A 19261-nucleotide genomic window follows, 5' to 3' on the forward strand; every position below is an offset into this window, starting at 1 on the left:
CATTATTTCTTGTCCTGCCTTCTGGTGCTTTGGAAACTAAGTTGACCCCCTCTTCTTTATTGCAGCACCTCAAACATTGAAACGCTGCTATTATGTCACTTCTATGATCATTTTCTCTAGACTAGCCATATCCAATTCCTTCATATGTTTTAGCTTCCAGGCTTTTAATCGTCTTAGTTGCTCTTCTCTGTACTTTTTCCAAAAAGGTCTCAACATCGTTTTTGTAATGTGACCAAAACTGGATGCAGTATTCTAGGTGTAGTCTTATTAAGGTTTTATAAAGCCAGAAATCAAAATAAACAAAAAACATGAACATAGAGGTAAAACTCACGTTAATGAATATAAAGTTACATCCCAGAGAACGCTAATTTTATGGACTAAGACTTTTTTTTTGTTTCTAGTAAACAATAATAAAGACACTGGATTTATCAATCATATGTACAGGATCAGAATGACCTGTGGAAAGCTTGGGCATCTAGGAAATGGGTAAGCTGGCTACAAGCTGGAAATGAGTCAGGTAAGTAAACACACAATTCCCCGAAATCAAAAAGGGACGTTTCCTAGAACAAATATTGTGAGAAAGGTAGGGAATCCTATTCATTTGGGAATGAAAACTTAAAATGGTATTTCTCTGTGTGAACAGTCACCTTTAGCTCTTTTCGTGATGGTCAGCACTGTTCCCTCTAAGGTGCGCGGCTGTGCGGCCGCGCAGGTGGCAAGAAAACACCGTGCAGCAGTTTCCAACTGCCGCGCAGTGTTTTCTACTGTCGCAGGCGCCGGAGGCTGGGGAGGTCCTTTGCAGATGGCTAGAACTGGCCGCCCGCAAAAGACCTCCCCGGACTTGTTTTGGTGAGCGCGGGGCGACTGACGCTAGTTCAGGAAAGCAAGCCCCGGGAGGTCCTTTGTGGGCGGCCAATCCTAGCTGCTTGCGCCTGGCGCTGCAGCTAAAGTAAAGCCCCTGCCGCTACCGGAATATCTGCTGCCACCTCCTCCTCCTCTAACAGCACCACCACATTTGCTGCCCGACGCTGCGGCAGAGGTGAAGCCGCCAAAGCTCCCGCCGGTGCCCCTGCCCATGGCAGCGGCGCCTCCCCCTCTGTTCGGAGCACCTGAGCTCAGCTCAGTTCCCCCTGCCCCCTCCTCCTCTGCTGTGCTTTTGAGGAGCCATGAGGCCGCGGGAGCCAGTAGGAAGGTGGCGGGGGGGGCAGGAGCAGGGGAAAAGGGCCTCATGGCTTCTCAAAAGCACGGCGGAGGGGGAGGGGGCAGCAGGGGTAACGCGGTGCCCAGCTCAGGTGCTCCGAGTGGAGGGGGATGCGCCGCTGCCACAGGCAGGGGCGCCAGCGGGAGCTTTGGCGGCTTCACTCCAAATGTGGTGGTGCTGTTGGAGGAGGAGGAGGTGGCAGCTGTTATTCTGGTGGCGGCAAGGGCTCGTCGTCGGCATCTTCAGCGGCAGCCCTGCCCCCTGTGAAAAAAACCGAAGATGGAGCAGATCCACGCAGATGACGTCGCCGCAACATGACTGGAGGAGGAATTCTGGGAGTTGAAGTCCACAAGTCTTCAAGCTGTCAGGTTTGAAGACCCTGGGGTTTTTTTTTTCTAAAGGGTTAGGGGTGCAAGGGTCTTGCAATTTGACAGCTTTAAGACTTGCATGCTTCAATGCCAGAGTTCCTGAGCCAACATGACGAAGAGGAATTCTGGGAGTTGAAGTCCACAAGTCTTCAAGCTGTCAGGTTTGAAGACCCCTGCATTTTTTTTCTAAGGTCTTGCAACTTGACAGCTTTAAGACTTGCATGCTTCAAATGCCAGAGTTTCTGACCCAACATTTTGGTTGCTAAGCAGGACCGTGGTTAAGTGATACTATATAACACTTTTAATTAAGCGGGTACCTTGAATAAACATAACTTTGAGTTTCAAATAATACTGATTTTGTTGTTGTCTTAGGTGACACCTGTGAAAAAAATTCAGGTGCTGCTCAGGCATAAAAATGTGCCGCTCAAACTCTATACTTTTCTGTTCACACTGAAAAAAAATTAGAGGGAACATTGGTCAGCAGATATAAGATGTGATGTGAACTTGTCATATGATAAATAAGATAATGAATAGCAGATATAAACACCATCACATCTTTCAGTATTATATTAATAAACTGCCCCAAAACACTTTGGATAGTGATGTGGGCAGTATACAGATTTAATAAATAAATAAATAAATATTAACCTGTACTTGTAGAAAGCAGGAGCCAACTGTTGGCCATGATATGACTTGGTTCTGGTGAAGTATCAGTACACCCCTTACAACTTCTAAACATAGCTTATGACTTTGTATGTTGTGAATTTAGTTAACTCTGGAGTTTTCCATAGACACAATAACATAAATTGGCATGATGCAACAAATATTTATGAGTTGTTTGAGCACTTTAGCCTTTTGATTTCAGCTCAATTAACGCCAGCAATATAGATTATTCTGTGTTTATGATGCACTTAATAATGGTTTATTCATTTCAGTTTTCTGAACTAAAGCACAAAAAATAACAGACTTGGAAGGGGACTTGTAGGTCTTCTAGTCAGGATATCATCCACGCAACTGCCAATCTCTTCTTGAAAGCCTCTAGTATTTTAGCACCTACAATTTCTGAAGGCAAGCCGTTCCACTGATTAATTGTTCTGTCAGGAAAATTCTAGGTTGGGCCTCTTTAATTAGTTTTCATCCATTGCTTCTTGTTCTGCCTTCACGTGCTTTGGAGAATAGGTTGACCCCATATTTTTTGTGGCAGCCTCTTAGATATTGGAACACAGCTATCACGTCACCCCTAACTAACTAACCCAATTGACTAGATTTATAGAACATACTGTATGCGGTGATTAACTATGATTAATTGAATGGTATAACCCCGGGGTGTCCAAACTTGGGAACTTTAAGACTTGTGGACTTCAATTCCCAGAATTCCCCACCTCTGGTATAACCCCTCTATATGTTGTTTGATGGCTGGGAGGACTTTCCCCTGGAAAGACACTACGCGTTGAAAATCAAAGTACTGGATAGAACAATATACCGGCAGTCCCACTACCAATATATTTTGATTTCTCTTTTCCATACATGCCACTGGCATGGAGTCTCTTGGTTAGGGGAAACTAGAGGGAGAACCCGGAAGGTAGCTATTGAGAGGACATGTCAATATTAGCCCTTTTTTCTATTTTTGGAACTGAACACAGTGACGACCATTGATGTGCAAGCTACCAGCGTTATCTGATTACTGGATAAACCTTCACAGAACTTGCTGTAGTCCCAGATGTTCCCTTGGATGTCAAGCCTATTAAACAGAAAGCAAGAATGAATTTGGAACTTCTCTGACATCTTATATGAGTTGGAAATAAAATCAGTGAGAGGTAGTAAAGGTATGAAAATGAGTACAAAAATGACAAATGGAACTGCAAGAAACACAGATTACAATCAATACATACACTGGCCCAGTGGTGAAATCCAATGCTTTTCCGTGGGCGTGGCTTCGTGGGGGGGTATATGTCATGTGATTGGGTGGGCGTGACTATGTAGTCATGTGACTAGTGGGTCAAAAGACAGAAACTCACTTTAACAATCTCCTGCTGGAGCAGGAGGTTAGACTAGATGACCTCTGAGGTCCCTTCCAGCCTTGGATTGCTGTGCTTTTTCAAGGCATCCTCTGAAGCTGCATCTATTGCCAGGTTTGTGGTTCTTCCTCCCTCTTCTTTTTCCCCTCCCTCTCTCTCTCTCTCTCTCTCTCTCTCTCTCTCTCTCTTTCGCAGCACCCCCCATTCCCCGTTTTTGGCCTAGCAGGCTTCAGGGAAGCCTCCTGGGAGCAAAAACGGACCCCAAATGCTAAAAAAAAGTAAAAAGAAAGTTCCTACCATCACGCAGCACAGCTGATCATCGGAACGTTTTAAATTTTTGTTAAGCATTTTTTTACTACCGGTTCAGTCGAACTGGCCCAAACCGGTAACATTTCCCCCCTGCAATGTGAAGTGGGAAAGGATTCTGTTTGGTCCTACGTATTTTGGATTTAGCTCCACATGGTTGGCTTAACACCTTACCTTAAGCCAAAACCAAACCAAACACAATACATCTCTTAGCAGAATGTTGCGAACTCTGGAAAGCTGCAAACCATGTGTGGCTGCAGTATTTTACATACACACTGTCAAATCTTGGTGACAAAAGAGCCACGTTTTCCAAATATGATTTTCTCCCTCTTATTTTTAAAAAAATATGAATGAAACCAGAACACTTCTGGAAGGTAAACATTTCCCTATTAACTCCTCAATAAATAAATAAAAAGATAAACTGGGGAGAAGTGGGGGGGGGGAGAAACAGCCTCAGTACTCCACATAATCTCTGCAAGGTCTCCTATCCTATTAGGTCACCCAGAGAGTAAATTATGATTACTAGTCTAGGTTGTATGGTTTGTGGCTTGTAACTCATGTTTTATATCATGCGATGGTATATGAAAGGTGGCTCTGGCTAAGACGCTGAGCTTGTCGATCAGAAAGCTTGGTGGTTCAAATCCTAAGCGCTGCGTAACGGAGTGAGCTCCCGTTACTTGTCCCAGCTTCTGCCAATCTAGCAGTTCAAAAGCATATAAAAATGCAAGTAGAAAAATAGGGACCACCTTTGGTGGGAAGGTAACGGCGTTCCGTGCACCTTTGGCATCTAGTCATGCCGGCCACATGACCACGGAGACGCCTTCGGATAGCGCTGGTTCTTCAGCTTTGAAACCAAGTTGAGTACTGCCCCCTAGAGTCAGGAACGACTAGCAAGAAGGGAGCCTATGTCTATTATGTACTGTATGAACCATTGATTAACCTTGTTTATTGATTATTCAATTAACAAGGTTCAACAAAAAATGGCCACAGATTGTTTGATCCAGACTCATGCCTTGATTAACTTTGTCTTGCCAGATGAGATCAGTGGGATACTTTTTTACTTAATCAAAAAGCATTAAATAATAGAATGGATACAACAGTCATTTGACTAAATATTTATTGTGTGGCAGGCTGAAATCTTTCCATATAATAGTCTCTTCTAATGTATTATTAGTGATTGAGATTCTTCAGAACAAGATAACATCAAGGGAAGCAAGGATAAGAAGAGCTTTTATAATCAAGAGCAGTTGCAGCTGGCAGGAAGCAGCAATAAAAAGCTGTAATGATACAAGAGAGCATTTTGGGAATGAGAAATCTAATTTTTGGTAGAAATAAGTGGTCTCAAATGCATATATTACAGATAAGTGATACTTATCTGAGTCGCAATCAGTGGTGAAAATTCCATGTTCTGTTTGAGCATCAGCTCAGTTTTTAGCATCAGCAGAGGCCATAAATGAAGGGGAAAGTGTGTGTTTTGTCTTCCTGAGTTGGTCTCCAATATTTTTAAGGAAAGCCAATAAAGAATTGCTTGAAAGCTGCTATCAGTTAGAAATTAGGTGCCCAAAGTGGTTTATTTGCTGGACAAATTCAGTTTCTAAGCAAGTTTGCTAAATAAGCCACAACTATTCAGTTTCACATAATACACTAAGCAAGAACCATTCAAACTGTGGACTGGTGATCCCTGGGGAAGAAGTTGATTGTGCTTGCCGAAAATAGCAATGTTGTTACACAAACCCCTGCTTTGGCTGAGTGAGCCATGAAGAGTGGAGAGTCACTCCTGGAACAAGTCTTGAGAGATGACTACGCCTGCAGTGGATTTTATCCTAGCAGTTTTAGTCTGGAATGTAGAAGCACATTGGCATTCTTAGGAATATCTTTGGAAGTACAGGTAGTCCTCAACTTACTGCCACAATCGAGCCCAAAATTTATGTTGCTAAGTAAGACATTTTTTAACGGAGTTTTGCCCCATTTCATGACTTTTCTTGCCACGTTTGTTAAGTGAATCGCTGCAGTCGTTAAGTTAGTAACAAGGTTGTTAAGTGAATCTGGCTTCCCCCTTGACTTTGCTTGTCAGAAGGTTGCAAAAGGGGATCACGTGGGCATTGCAACCGTCATAACTGTGAGTCATTGTCAAGCATCTGAATGTAAATCACGTGACATGTGGATGGCTGCCATGCTCAGGAGTGTGATAAACGGTTCATAAGTTACTTTTTTTCAGTGCCGTTGTAACTTCAAATGGTCGCTAAGTGAATTGTTGTAAGTCAAGGGCTACCTGTATTTATGACAGTGAAGTTAACATATTTATTCATTGTTTTAGATATACCGTATTTAGCCTTTGGAAATGTGGGTGTTTCTTTGGGATAGTAAAGGAAAAGAAAAGACAAACAGATGGCCTCTGCATCAAGAAAGTTTGGTTTTTTATACGGATATTTTTGCTCCTTGCTCTAACCCCAGGGAAATACATTTTATTTGTGAGAGATGTCATACATACACTTTAATCATTGGGGATGGGTAACAATACTGCAGTGTTTGAAAACCTTCATGCTATGGCAAATCTAGACAGCATATTAAAAAGCAGAAACATCACCCTACCAACAAAAGTGTGTCTAGTCAAGGCTATGGTTTTCCCAGTTGCAATGTATGGCTGTGAAATTTGGACCATAAGGAAGGCTGAGCGCCAAAGAATGGAGGCCTTTGAACTGGTGCTGGAGAAGACTCCTGCGAGTCCCTTGGGCTGCATGGCGATCCAACCGGTCAGTCCTAGAGGAGATCCACCCTGACTGCTCTTTAGAAGGCCAGATCCTGAAGGTGAAACTCAAATCCTTTGGCCACCTAATGAGAAGGAAGGACTCCCTGGGGAAGAGCTTCATGCTGGGAAAGATGGAGGGCAAAAGAAGGGGACGACAGAGAATGAGGTGGCTGGATGGAGTCACTGAATAAGTTTTCATGAACTTAAATGGACTCCAGAGGATGATAGAGGACAGGAAGGCCTGGAGGAATGTTGTCCATGACGTCATGATGGGTCAGACACGACTTCGTAACTAGCAACAACGAAATATACACATTCTCTTTTGATTCTTTTAATGGTGTTTAGTTATTGCTCTTATTGAGCTGCTATTTTGCTGATTTAAATCTATTAGATTGGATGACTGACCTTGTTTGGCCTCAAAAGCTAAGCAGGAGTGGGTTGATTATTACTTGGATGAAAATCTCTAGGAATTTCTGAGACTAGATTGAGAATTCAAAAAAAAAAAAAAATAGCAGAAGAAGCCAGTGACAGACGCTTCCATCTTAGTGCAAAGGAAATTACATGGACACGATTCACTTTTCTTAAATAGTATGACTATGTTACAACCTATCCTCTGTTTAAATATTAATCAGGCAAAAATGAGATTAAATATATGTACATAAACGTCCTAGCATTTAATCTGAGTCCTGCAGAAGTTCAGAATTTTGATGATACAGTTAAACACATATGAATTGCACCAGGTAAAACTCACCTTTCTACCAACGAAGTATGGAGAATTTGATTCTTGTTTGCAGCCAGTTTTGCCTTATTTGCCTCTGCCTGGTGCCAAGGAGTTCTTTAGAAGATAATAGGGAATGCTTTTAAATTATATCTGAATGATGAAAATTTTCCTCTCTTTCATGATACTTGCCTCTGGCAAGGGATCCCAAACCTAAACTGCCACCTTCTTTTAAATGACTGCATGCCCACTAATGAAGCAGTTGGGAGGTGATGGGGAACGAAATATACCAGAGGAACTGTGGGTTTCTTTATGACCTCAAGGACGTGTCATATAGTCCTACATGATGCAACAGTCCCAAAATCTTACTCCAAATAGATTTAAATCAGTAAAATTGCAGGTTAATAAGAACAATAACAAAAACCAAACATCATTAAAAGAGCCAAAAGAGACGGTGTGTGTTTAGCACAAACTTTTCAAACACTGCATCCATCTCCAATGATAAAAGCTTATGTATGATGTCTCTCATGAATAAAACTTATCATTTCATTGGGATTAGGCAAGAAGCAAAAATAACTGTGTAAAAAACAAACTTTTTTTGCTATAGAGGCCTTCTGTTGGTCTTTTTTTTTTTTGTCTTTACTATCCCAAAGAAACACCTTCCATTGGCGAGACATCCGAGTCAGCTCGGGAGTTCATGGCTTCCATGACGGCTATGGACCTAACTCAGTTAATTCAAGACCCCACCCATAATAGGGGACACATACTCGACCTGATTTTTGTCTCTGGGTAGTGGATGAATGATCTAGATTTAGGGGATATTTCTATTCAACCCTTGTCATGGTCTGATCATTTCCTCATCAGGCTTGACTTCCATACCACTACCCCTCGCCGCAGGGAGGCAGAACCGACTAGATGGTTCCGCCCCAGGCACCTGATGGACCCTGAAAGGTTCCTGATGGAACTTGCGACTTTTCCTGAATCCCTTGCTCACAACTCGACCGAAGCCCTAGTGGAAGCCTGGGATAGGGCGGCCACTGGGGCCTTGGATCGTGTTGTGCCTTTGTGGCCTCTGACTCAGTGTCGATCCCTGGTGGCTCCCTGGTTTACCGAGGAGCTCCGGGAGATGAAACGCCGGAAAAGAAGCCTAGAGAGTGGTTGGAGGGCCAGCCGGTCCGAATCTGATCGAACACTAGTAAGAATTCATATTAAATCCTACTTAGTGGCGATAAAAGCGGCAAAACGGCAACATTTTTCCGCTCTTATCACGTCCGCAGATAACTGCCCAGCCGCCCTGTTTAGGGTGACCCGTTCCTTACTTAACCAAGGAACTGGGAAAGACCCCTTGCAGGGTAGGGCTGAAGAATTTGTTCAGTATCTGCAGGATAAAATCGCTCAGATCCGGACAGGCTTGGACTCTGACTGGGTAGATTCGGGCGAGTCGACGGGAATGAATCTTGTGAAGACAATCTGGGATGAGTTTGACCCTGTGACCTCCGAGGTCATGGACAGGATTATGGGGAGACTCAGTGCTGCCACTTGTGTGCTGGACCCGTGTCCCTCTTGGTTAGTTTTGGCTTCCCAGGAGGTGACACGAGTCTGGCTCCAGGCGATTACCAACGCTTCATTGAGAGAGGGGTTCTTTCCCACCGCCTTGAAGGAGGCGGTGGTGAGGCCCCTCCTTAAGAAGCCTTCCCTGCACCCAGCTTCTTTAGCTAACTATCGCCCGGTCTCCAACCTTCGCTTTGTAGCAAAGGTTGTTGAGAGTGTGGTAGCACGTCAGCTTCCCCAGTACCTGGATGAAGCTGTCTACCTGGATCCGTTTCAGCCAGATTTCAGGCCCGGGTACAGCACGGAGACGGCATTGGTCGTGTTGGTTGATGATCTCTGGAGGGCCCGGGACAGGGGCTGCTCATCTGTCCTGGTCCTATTAGACCTCTCGGTGGCTTTCAATACCATCGACCATGGTATCCTACTGCGACGACTCGGAGGGTTGGGAGTGGGGGGCACCGTTTTATGGTGGTTCTACCTGTCGGATCGGTCACAGTTCGTGTTGACTGGAGGGCAGGGATCTCCCCGAGGCGCGTCACTTGTGGGGTGCCCCAGGGGTCGGTTCTCTCACCCCTCCTGTTCAACATATATATGAAACCGCTGGGCGAGATCATCCGTGGTTTTGGGGTACGGTATCATCAATATGCTGATGATACCCAACTTTTCATCTCTACCCCAAACCACCCAAACGATGCCCTCGACGTGATGTCCCGATGCCTGGAGGCTGTGCGGATCTGGATGGGGAGGAACAGGCTCAAGCTCAATCCCTCCAAGACTGAGTGGCTGTGGTTTCCGTCATCCGGATTTGTGCATTTTGTTCCATCTTTGATGATAGGGGGAGAAATTTTAGCCCCCTCAGAGAGGGCCCACAATCTGCGAGTCCTTCTGGACACACGGCTTAGTTTAGAAGAACACCTGATGGCCGTGACCAGGGGGGCCTTTTACCAGGTTCGCCTGGTACGTCAGTTGCACCCCTTCCTGGATCGGGATGCTCTATGCACAATCACTCATGCCTTCATCCTTTCTCGCTTGGACTACTGTAACGCTCTCTACATGGGGCTGCCCTTGAAGAGCACCCGGAGGCTTCAGCTGGTCCAGAATGCGGCCGCGCGGGTTATCATGGGGGTACCTAGGTGCTCCCAAGTTACACCACTTTTAGGCACCCTGCACTGGTTGCTGGTTGTTTTCCGGGTGCGATTCAAGGTACTAATTATGACCTTAAAAGCGCTCCATGGCTTAGGCCCAGGGTACCTGCGAGACCACCTCCTGCCACCAGTAGCCTCCCACCGTCCAGTACGATCCCACAGGGTTGGCCTCCTCAGGGTGCCGTCGGCCAGGCAGTGTCACCTGGCGACCCCCAGGGGTAGAGCCTTCTCTGTGGGAGCGCCTTCCCTCTGGAATGACTGCCTCCGGAGCTTCGCATAATCCCCGACCTCCGGACCTTCCTACGCGCCCTAAAAAGTTGGCTTTTCCAGCAAGCCGGTCTGGCCTGTTAATTTTATCTAATTTTTAAAATGTTAGTGTTATATTAATTCGGTTTGTTTCTTGGATTGTTTCTAATTTTATTTTAAATTTTGTAATATGTATTTTTTAATGCTGTATATAAATCCAATCCAAACAAACAAACAAAACAAACAAACCTACCATGTTTCCCCGAAAATACGACCTGTCCTGAAACTAAGGCCTTGCCACATTTTTCGGGTGGGCAAAAATATAAGCCCCTCCCTGAAAATAATTCTCCAGGACAACCCCCCCTCCAGCCAGGCAGAGCACCGCTCACCGACCTAGCAGGAAGGTGCTCACGTTGCTTGGTGCCTTCGGGATACCGCTAGGTTGGGGAGTGGCGTTCTGGGAGTTGCTGGGTGACTGCTCCCTTGCGAGCGGGCTTCCGAAGAGCTGGGCAGAGCCTCAGGGGTGAAGCAGCCATGAGGTGACCACGCTCACAAGCAGCCACCTGACAAACTCCCTCTCCAGTCGGGCAGAGCCCCCTGGGGGGTATTCATAAGGCGCCAAGCCACGTGGCGCTCTGCCCGCCCCACAGCTCCCCACAGCTCCCATGGCTTGGTATATTCGGGATACCCCCTAGGTCAGTGCATGGAGCTCTGCCCGGCTGGAGAGGGGGTTTGCCGGGCAGCTGCTCATGAGCGTGGTCACCTCATGGCTGCTTCATCCCTGAGGCTGTGCCCGGCTCTTCGGAAGCCTGCTCGCAAGGGAGCAGCCACCCGGCAACCCCAAAACAATAAGCCCTCCCCTGATAATAAGGCCCAAGCCATATTTTGTGGGTCAAAAGAAAATAAGACCCTGTCTTATTTTTGGGGAAACACAATACATTTTCAAAGGCTAAATATCTAAAGCAATGAATAAATATGTACACTTCCCTGGCATATATACAGGTAGTCCTTGACATACAACAGTTCACTTAGTGACCATTTGAAGCTACAACAGCACTGAAAAAAGTGACTTATGAACCATTTTTCACACTTATGACCATGGCAGCATCCCCATGGTCACGTGACTCACATTCAGATGCTTTGACAACTGACTCACAATTATGACGGTTGCAATGCCCACATGATCCCCTTTTGCAACCTTCTGACAAGCAAAGTCAAGGGGGAAGCAAGATTCACTTAACAACCACTTTACTGATTTAACAACTGAATAATGAGATTTACTTCCTCTTTCATGATATTTGCCTCTGGCAAGGGATCCCAAACCTAAACTGTCACCTTCTTTTAAATGACTCCATGCGCACTAATAAAGCAGATGGCAGGTGATGGGGAAGGAAATACACCAGGAGAGGAACTGTGGGTTCCTTTATAACCTGAATGACATGTCATGTAGTCCTACATGATGCAACAGTCCCCAAATCTTACTCCACGCCCAAACAGAGACCTGCTTGACCAGCCCGTACGTTTGTTTCAACAAACATTCGTTCTTCCCAATAGGTCACACATTACTCTCTCTTTGTGCCAATATTTGCACATCTTAAAATTCTTCCATTCATTTCCTCCCCCTCCCATCACCAGATGTTTCTACTTGCTCTCGTTTCAGTCTTTTATCATGACCAATCACCATACATCTTATTTTTTTTATTTATATTTACACTTTTGATGAGTGTTCATTCTACATTTAAATTGCGTGTTCAAAACAATCCTTTTTTAAGTGGATCTCCTTGGGTTTTCCAAAGAAACAAGTAACATTGCCTTGCTCTCTAATCTTGCTTTTGCCCATCTAGTAGGCAGCTGGATTGCATTCGTTCAGAATATCCGTTACAGATTGGAGTGGGGAGGGAATGGGGATTTTGCAGTATCCTTCCCCTGGAGTGGGGAGGGAATGGGGATTTTGCGTATCCTTCCCTTGGAATGGGGAGGGAATGCAGATTTTGCAATATCCTTCCCCTCTCACGCCCACCAAGCCACACCACAAAACCAGTAGTAAAAAAAATTGATTTTCACCACTGGCTGAGGTGATAAGAATGAGTTCTGTTCCACTCTTTAACTGAATTTGTATGTAAGTTGGAACTTTTGTTGATGAAGGGATTTCTCATCATCAAAAATGTCAGATAGTGTTTGAATTGCCAAAGCTGCACAATGTCCTCATGAACCTCTGAAAACAAGCTGTGCATTAAAAGTCCGCGGCTGTGTGTGACTTCAGCTCATCAGCTTAAGGAAGGAAAATCCTGCCTGCTGTTTTTAGTAATAGGCAGCACATTTTTAAGTATGAGTGACATTTTTTAATCCAGAAAGTACCTGTCCCTGGCTTAAAAATCTCACTTGCACTTACAACACATCTTTCTTTTCAGTTGGTAAATTTGAGCCCAATTTCCCTGGTATTGAATTGAAGTTTTGTTTACTCTATACATGTGGTTATTCTGCACAAACTATGATTTCTCATCTAGAAATCTTACAAGCCAGGATACTATTGCCTGCATTTAAGACACAGAAATGCACAAATCCTGGCACGTAGTTCTGCACAGTGCTGTATAAAGATCTCTCAGCCTTCTGGTTTAACTATGGTTTACTGTATAAATTAATTTCTAGATTTGTATAACTACTAGGTTACACCTTATCATTTATAATTGTAACATGATTTATAAAGATTATAATTTCTAATTTTATATTTATAATATAAATGCATGTCTATATGCATATATATGTATGGTGCAGTTATATATTTATGTATGTTTATAACAGGTGTATATGAGTGTTATATATGTGTTTGGGTAGATATAAACTTTCTCTTGAGAGCAGGCAACAAAATTTCATTTTTAATGTGGGTTCGTAGTAAAAAAAATGACAAAAAAGTTATCTATCTTATCTTATAAATCTCTCTGGGCACAATGAGAATAATATCTGCTAAACAAAACTCTGCATTGGAGACAGGAAGGGCATCCAGCCAGTAAACACTGCTAGCACCATTCAGTTGCCCAGACTCCACCCTGCAAGGGATTATGGGGTCGTTAAAAGATTATCTATCTTATCTTATAAATATAAAACATGCCAATACACCATATTTTCTCACAAGTTGGCTTACTGCAGTGTTTGAAACTATGGCACAAACCTCCACCCCCCGCCCCCCAACATTTTTCTTAAAACTGATTTAGTAATTGTACTTTCTGTAAATATTCAGATCGTTGCATCCTTCCACAGTTCCATATGTCACCGGACGAATTAGATGGTTCTGATTGAGTTGTTTTCCTGGTACATTTGCAGGAAGTTCAAAAAAGCAGAATGACCTGCTCAGCCATAAAGAAGCTTGCTAAACTCTCACACGCCTTCAGGGAACATTAGTGGACTATCGACTTAAGTTGGGCTGATGTAAGATGGAATATTTATTGCCTTATGAAGGCTGCGCATAAAAACAACAGCAGAAATCAAGAGGGCAAAGGTATTCAGGATAGCATGGTGGAAAAGGGTTGGCGATAATGCACTGCCAACTTTCCTTAATGGATCTGTTCTTTGGGGTGGAGGTGGGGGTGTTTGTAGCAGATAATTAGTAGAGCAATTTTTCTGGCCTGAAATTGAAGTGACAAGAAAAGCTTCGGCTGTTAGATTTTATTTTAACTAGGCTACCCTCTTTCGTAGCCAAGGTGTCTAGAAAAGCAGCAAAAATGAAAGGCAGCAGCCAAACATATTTCTGCGCTTTTAAGGATATGGTTGGCATAAGACTGGCCTTCCAAGTCCTGTGAACCAAGGATGAAATGCTACCGGTTCCAGCTGTGACGTGCGATTTATATTAGCTAGAATCGTTGGATTTCCTGCTTTCTAGCTAATCTAAATCGCGTGGCACAGCGGATCCCCCCCCTCACTGTTCTACTTACCTTTACAGATGTGCTTGGTAGCAAGCTCCACCCACCCAGAGTTCATCACGTCCCATTTTTGATGCTATGCGCAGAAGGTCCTGTGAGCAAATGTAAGTGCACGCTCACATTTGTGAACTGGTAGCGATGGTACTGTATTTTTTGGACTATTAGACGTACCGGTGTATAAGACGCATCAAGATTTCGAAGAGGTAAGTAAGAAAAAAAATTTTTTTTCCTCCCCGGCCCCCAGAAGCACTCTGCAGGCTTCTGCAGGGCTGGGGGAAGGCAAAAACACCCCAGTTTTTGCAAAACATGGGCTGTTTTTTCCAAAATCAAAGGCATTTTTGCCTTCCCCCAGCCCCGCTGTAACTTGCAGAGCGCTTCTGGGAGCTGGAGGAAGGCAAAAACGCCTCCGTTTTTGTGAAAAACAGCCCGTTTTTCACAAAAATGGGACACTGGAGTGGGGCTTCGGGAGGACAAAAATGGCTGTATTCGGTGTATAAGACGCACCAACATTTCCACGCCCTTTTAGTGGGGGGGAAAGGTGCATCTTATACTCTGAAAAATGCGGTAAATTGATTTCACCCCTGCTGTGAACCTATTAACAGAACCAGGAAAGGGATCTTGAAGATCATCCAATCTACCTCCTCTCCTCTGGTAGAAGCTGTGCTGACCAGATGACCAACCAGTCCCCTCTTTAAACCCTTCCAGAAAACGAAACTTCGCCATCTACTAAAATGACTTCTTCCATTGTTAAACATGTGCAGCCACAATCTCTTTCCTTGCCTTGTGCCTTGTCTGATCTTCTGGAACATGTCTGAATAATTATGCCCTCTGTCTTCTGTGTGGCAGCTATTCAGGCGCAGGTAGTCCTCGACTTAACAACAGGTTATTTAGTGACCATTCAAAGTTACAACGGCACTGAAAAAAGTGACTTATAACCGTTTTTTACACTTAGCTCTTGTTGCATCATCCCCATGGTCATGTGATCAAAATTCAGCTGCTTGGCAACTGACTCATATTTATGATGGTTGCAGGGTCCTAGGGTCGTGATCCCCCTTTTGGGACTTTTTGACAAGCAAAGTCAACGGGGAGGACAGATTCACTTAACAACTTCGGCAAGAAAGGTTGTAAAACATGGCAAAGTTCATTTAGCAAATGTCGCAAGGCAACAGAAATTTTGGGCTCAATTGTGGTTCATAAGTCGAGGTATTTGGATAATATCTTTCCTGCGGCCTTGTGCTACCTTGTATTATTTTTATAAATAGCTCCAGCTGGCAAATATCCAGCACGCCTTTCTCCTCTTTTCCCCCACAACAACAACCCTGTGAGGTGAGTTGGGCTGAGAGAGTGGGACTGGCCCAAAGTCATCCAGCCTAAGATGGGATTGGAATGCGCCATCTCCTGGTGATTGCTTCCCCCCCCTAAAAAAAATATAGGTTGCCACATTCTAGGATCCCCCAGGATGTCTAGTACAGTAGATTAGAAGATTATAGCGTTATCTCTGGACTTGGACCTGACTGTGTAACAATCAAAATTCACATGTCCAAGATAACCAAAGTTCATCAGGCAAGGATTTTATCTTTCAAAGTATACACACCAAGGATTGCTTTTCAATCCAGATGGACCACAAGCTACTTTAGGGAAGGTTATTCCGTCATATAAATGTTAGTTAGTTAGTTTACTTTATTGTCATAGCACATGGTAAATTAAATGCCGTCTTCAGTGTATATTATAACTATAAAAATAAAAGTATAAACGTCCTTTACTTTCTATATAACTGAAATTGAAATCCCAATATTGCACTATACCAGTGATGGCGAACCTATGGCACGCGTGCCACGGGTGGCACGCGGAGCCATCTGTCAGGGCACGCAAGGCGCTGCCCTGTCAGCTGGCCAGCGCGCATGTGCATGCTGGCCAGCTGAGTTCACCCTTTTTTAAAGCCATTTTCTGCCCTCCCCAGGCTCCAGAGGCTTTATAGGAGCTTGGGGAGGGCGAAAAGAGCCTTTCCCCCCCCCCGGAGGCCCTCCGGAGGCTTCCTGAGCTTCCCTGAAGCCTCCGGAGTGCAAAAAAACGGCCCTATGGGCAAACCGGAAGTTCAGGAACAGACTTCTGGTTTGCTCGGAGGTTCATTTTGACTGCTCCGGAAGCTTCAGGGAAGCGTCCTGAAGGTCCCTGAAGCCTCCGGAGGACTTCCGGGGGGGTGGGGGAGGCTGTTTTCGCCCTCCCCAGGCTCCTATAAAGCCTCTGGAGCCTGGGGAGGGCAAAAAAAGCATGCAAAAAATGGGTTGCACCTGTAGTGCGCGCATGCGCACTGGGGAGTCACGCATTGCATTATGGGTGCGGCACACCTGCACACTACCCCCCTGCGCTCCCCCCACTTACCTATGGCACGCGAGCCAAAAAAGGTTCGCCATCGCTGCACTATACGGTAGAATTCAATATGGTTACTGCCCAGGGATAGAAGCTGTTTTTCCACCTATTTGTCCTTGTTTTGATTCTCCTGTACCAGCTGCCAGATGGTAAAAGTTAAAAAAAAAAGGATGCCTAGGATAAGATGGATGTTTAAGAACGTTTTGAACTTTCTTAAGGCAGCAGGAGCTATAAAGCTCTTCCAAAGAGGGGAGACCCATGATCCTCTGGGCAATGACGTCGACCCTCTGGAGCGCTATCCTATCTACCACTGTGCAGTAAGTTAAAATACTCTCTATGGTGCAGCGCTGGAAGGTGGTCAGCGATTTTCATTCAGGTGTTCTTTCCTGAGACGTCTCTGGTAGTATAATCTCTGCTGGGCCCTTTTGACCAGTGATGCAATGTAGGCTTCAATTTAACAACTTGTATCGCCCTTACGACCATAGCACTACTCCCATGATCACCTTTCAGATGCTTGGCAGCTGGCTTATGATATTGTGGTGTCCTGTTACCACATTTGCTACCTTTTTTCTAGAAAAAAACACCTATTAGGGAAGCTGGATTCACTTAACAACTATGGGGGAATTGCTTAATGACCATTGCAAAAAAATTGTTGTAAAGTTGTCCAGCTCCACTTGCAAATACAATGACTTTCAGTGGAAATGCCGGTCCTAATTATCACCCCATGCCTACATGTTGTCTTAGTAACATGCCCCATTCACCCCTCTCTCCCTCCCTCTTCTCCCCCTCCTCCTTTCAGTTCTCCCTCCTCTAGGCCATCATGATGCAACACTTTGAGGAGATGCTCTTTTTCAGAAATGGCCAGGAAGCTGATGCAAATGATCCCTGGCACTGCACAACAAGAAAAAGACTGGGCTAATTTAGTTGTCGCCGCCACTTAGAATATCTCTAAATGAATAGCTGCCACTAAGTGTATTAAATTATAGCTGACGATTAGCCTCTCTCATAATGACTGCCTCATTGTTTTATGTTTCACAACCCACCTGGCATTTTTCACATAAAACACCAAGAGGTTCACACATGTGTAGATTGAGGCCAGAGGTTGACTTCTAACCGTCCCATTAAAAGTTTTTGCTGATATTTTTATGTTAGAGTAGTTTATCAGAATTAAATTGACAACGCTGGCCAATTACCCGTATTTTTCGGAGTATAAGACACACCTTTTTTCCTCAAAAAAGAGGCTGAAAATCTGGGTGTGTCTTATACACCAAATACAGCATTTTTTGCCTCCCGAAGCCCTGACCCCTTCACCAAAATGGCTGTGCATAGCTTTTAGGAGGCTTTCAGAGAGCTCCTGGGGGCTGGGGAGGGAAGAAATGAGCAAAAAATGGGCTGTTTTTTGCCCCCAGCCCTCAGCAGCACTCTATAAGCCTCCATAAGGCTATGCATGCAGGTTTTTTGACAAAAAACAGGCCCGTTTTTGTGAAACAGGCCGTTTTTTGCTCTTTGTTTGGCCCCCCACTCCCCCAGGAGCACTCTGCAAATCCCCCTAAGGCTATTCATGCCTTTTATTTGAAAAAAAATGGGCCCATTTTCAAGAAAAATGGACCGTTTTTCAGAGGTTTGCAGAGTTCAAAAACTTTTTTTCCTTTTGGAAAGCTCTTTAACTGATGAGAATTACTTTGATCAATGCTGTGTCAGCAGAAACAAAGTCTTAAGGTTTGTCAGCAATTTCCTTCTCCAGCACATGGATAAATACACCTGGAAACTTCTACTTACCTACTCTCTCCCTCCCTCCCTCCCTACTGTATTTCTCTATCCCTCTACCTACCTACCTACCTACCTACCTACTCACTCTCTCTCTCCCTCTACCTATCTACTGTATTTCTCTCTCTTTCTATTTCTCTCTCTCTATCCCTCTACCTACCTACCTACCTACACACACACTCTCTCCCCCTACCTATCTACTGTATTTCTCTCTCTCTCTATCCCTCTATCTACCTACCTACTACTCTCTCTCTCCCTACCTATCTACTGTATTTCTCTCTATCTCTTTCTATTTCTCTCTATCCCTCTCCCTGCCTACCTACACACACACTCTGTATTTACCTACCTACTGTATTTCTTTTACTTTCTCTCCCTCTCTATTCCTCTGTCTACCTGCCTACTTTTTTTTAAATTTGCCTCTTCAAAACCTTGGTGCGTCTTATACTCCGAAAAATCCGGTACATCCTTTATGCCAACAGGGCGGTTTTTACTCCAGGAGTTCAAGGGAAAAAGAGAGATAAGAGACGTGGAAGGAAGAATTAGCTCAGGCACAGCTTTGACCCAAATGATATGGAAGAACAAATGAGCGTAAGACAGGCTGTCTCTGGAACTGCAAATAGAGACAGAATGATAACTTGTAATTGACCTGATACTTAGAGATGCTGTGTGAGATTTGCCATTGGCCCAAATCTGGACAAACGCAAAAAATCACAAAAATGGATCTAGAACATATGTACAGGTAAATCCTTGACTTGCGACCACAGTTGATCTCAAAATGTCTGTTGCTAAGTGAGACAGCTGCCTGCAATTTCTGCTTTGCAGGAGAAAAGTACATCTTCCTCTCCCTGCCCTTACCACTTTCTATATTATGTCAGTTATTTGACAGAATCCACCATCCCAGTTGT

General features: G+C 44.5%; 1 long non-coding RNA gene across 1 annotated transcript; it reads left to right on the forward strand.

Moving 5' to 3' along the window:
* Positions 1-407: 407 nt before the first annotated feature.
* On the forward strand, positions 408-17564 carry LOC309396089. The gene is made up of 3 exons (XR_014176043.1): positions 408-517; positions 14240-14323; positions 17389-17564. It is a non-coding gene; the product is annotated as an uncharacterized lncRNA (long non-coding RNA).
* The last annotated feature ends 1697 nt before the right edge of the window (positions 17565-19261 follow it).

This window comes from Natrix helvetica (genome assembly GCF_964273705.1).
Source record: "Natrix helvetica genome assembly, chromosome: 8".
NCBI classification, from domain to species: Eukaryota; Metazoa; Chordata; class Lepidosauria; order Squamata; family Natricidae; genus Natrix; species Natrix helvetica.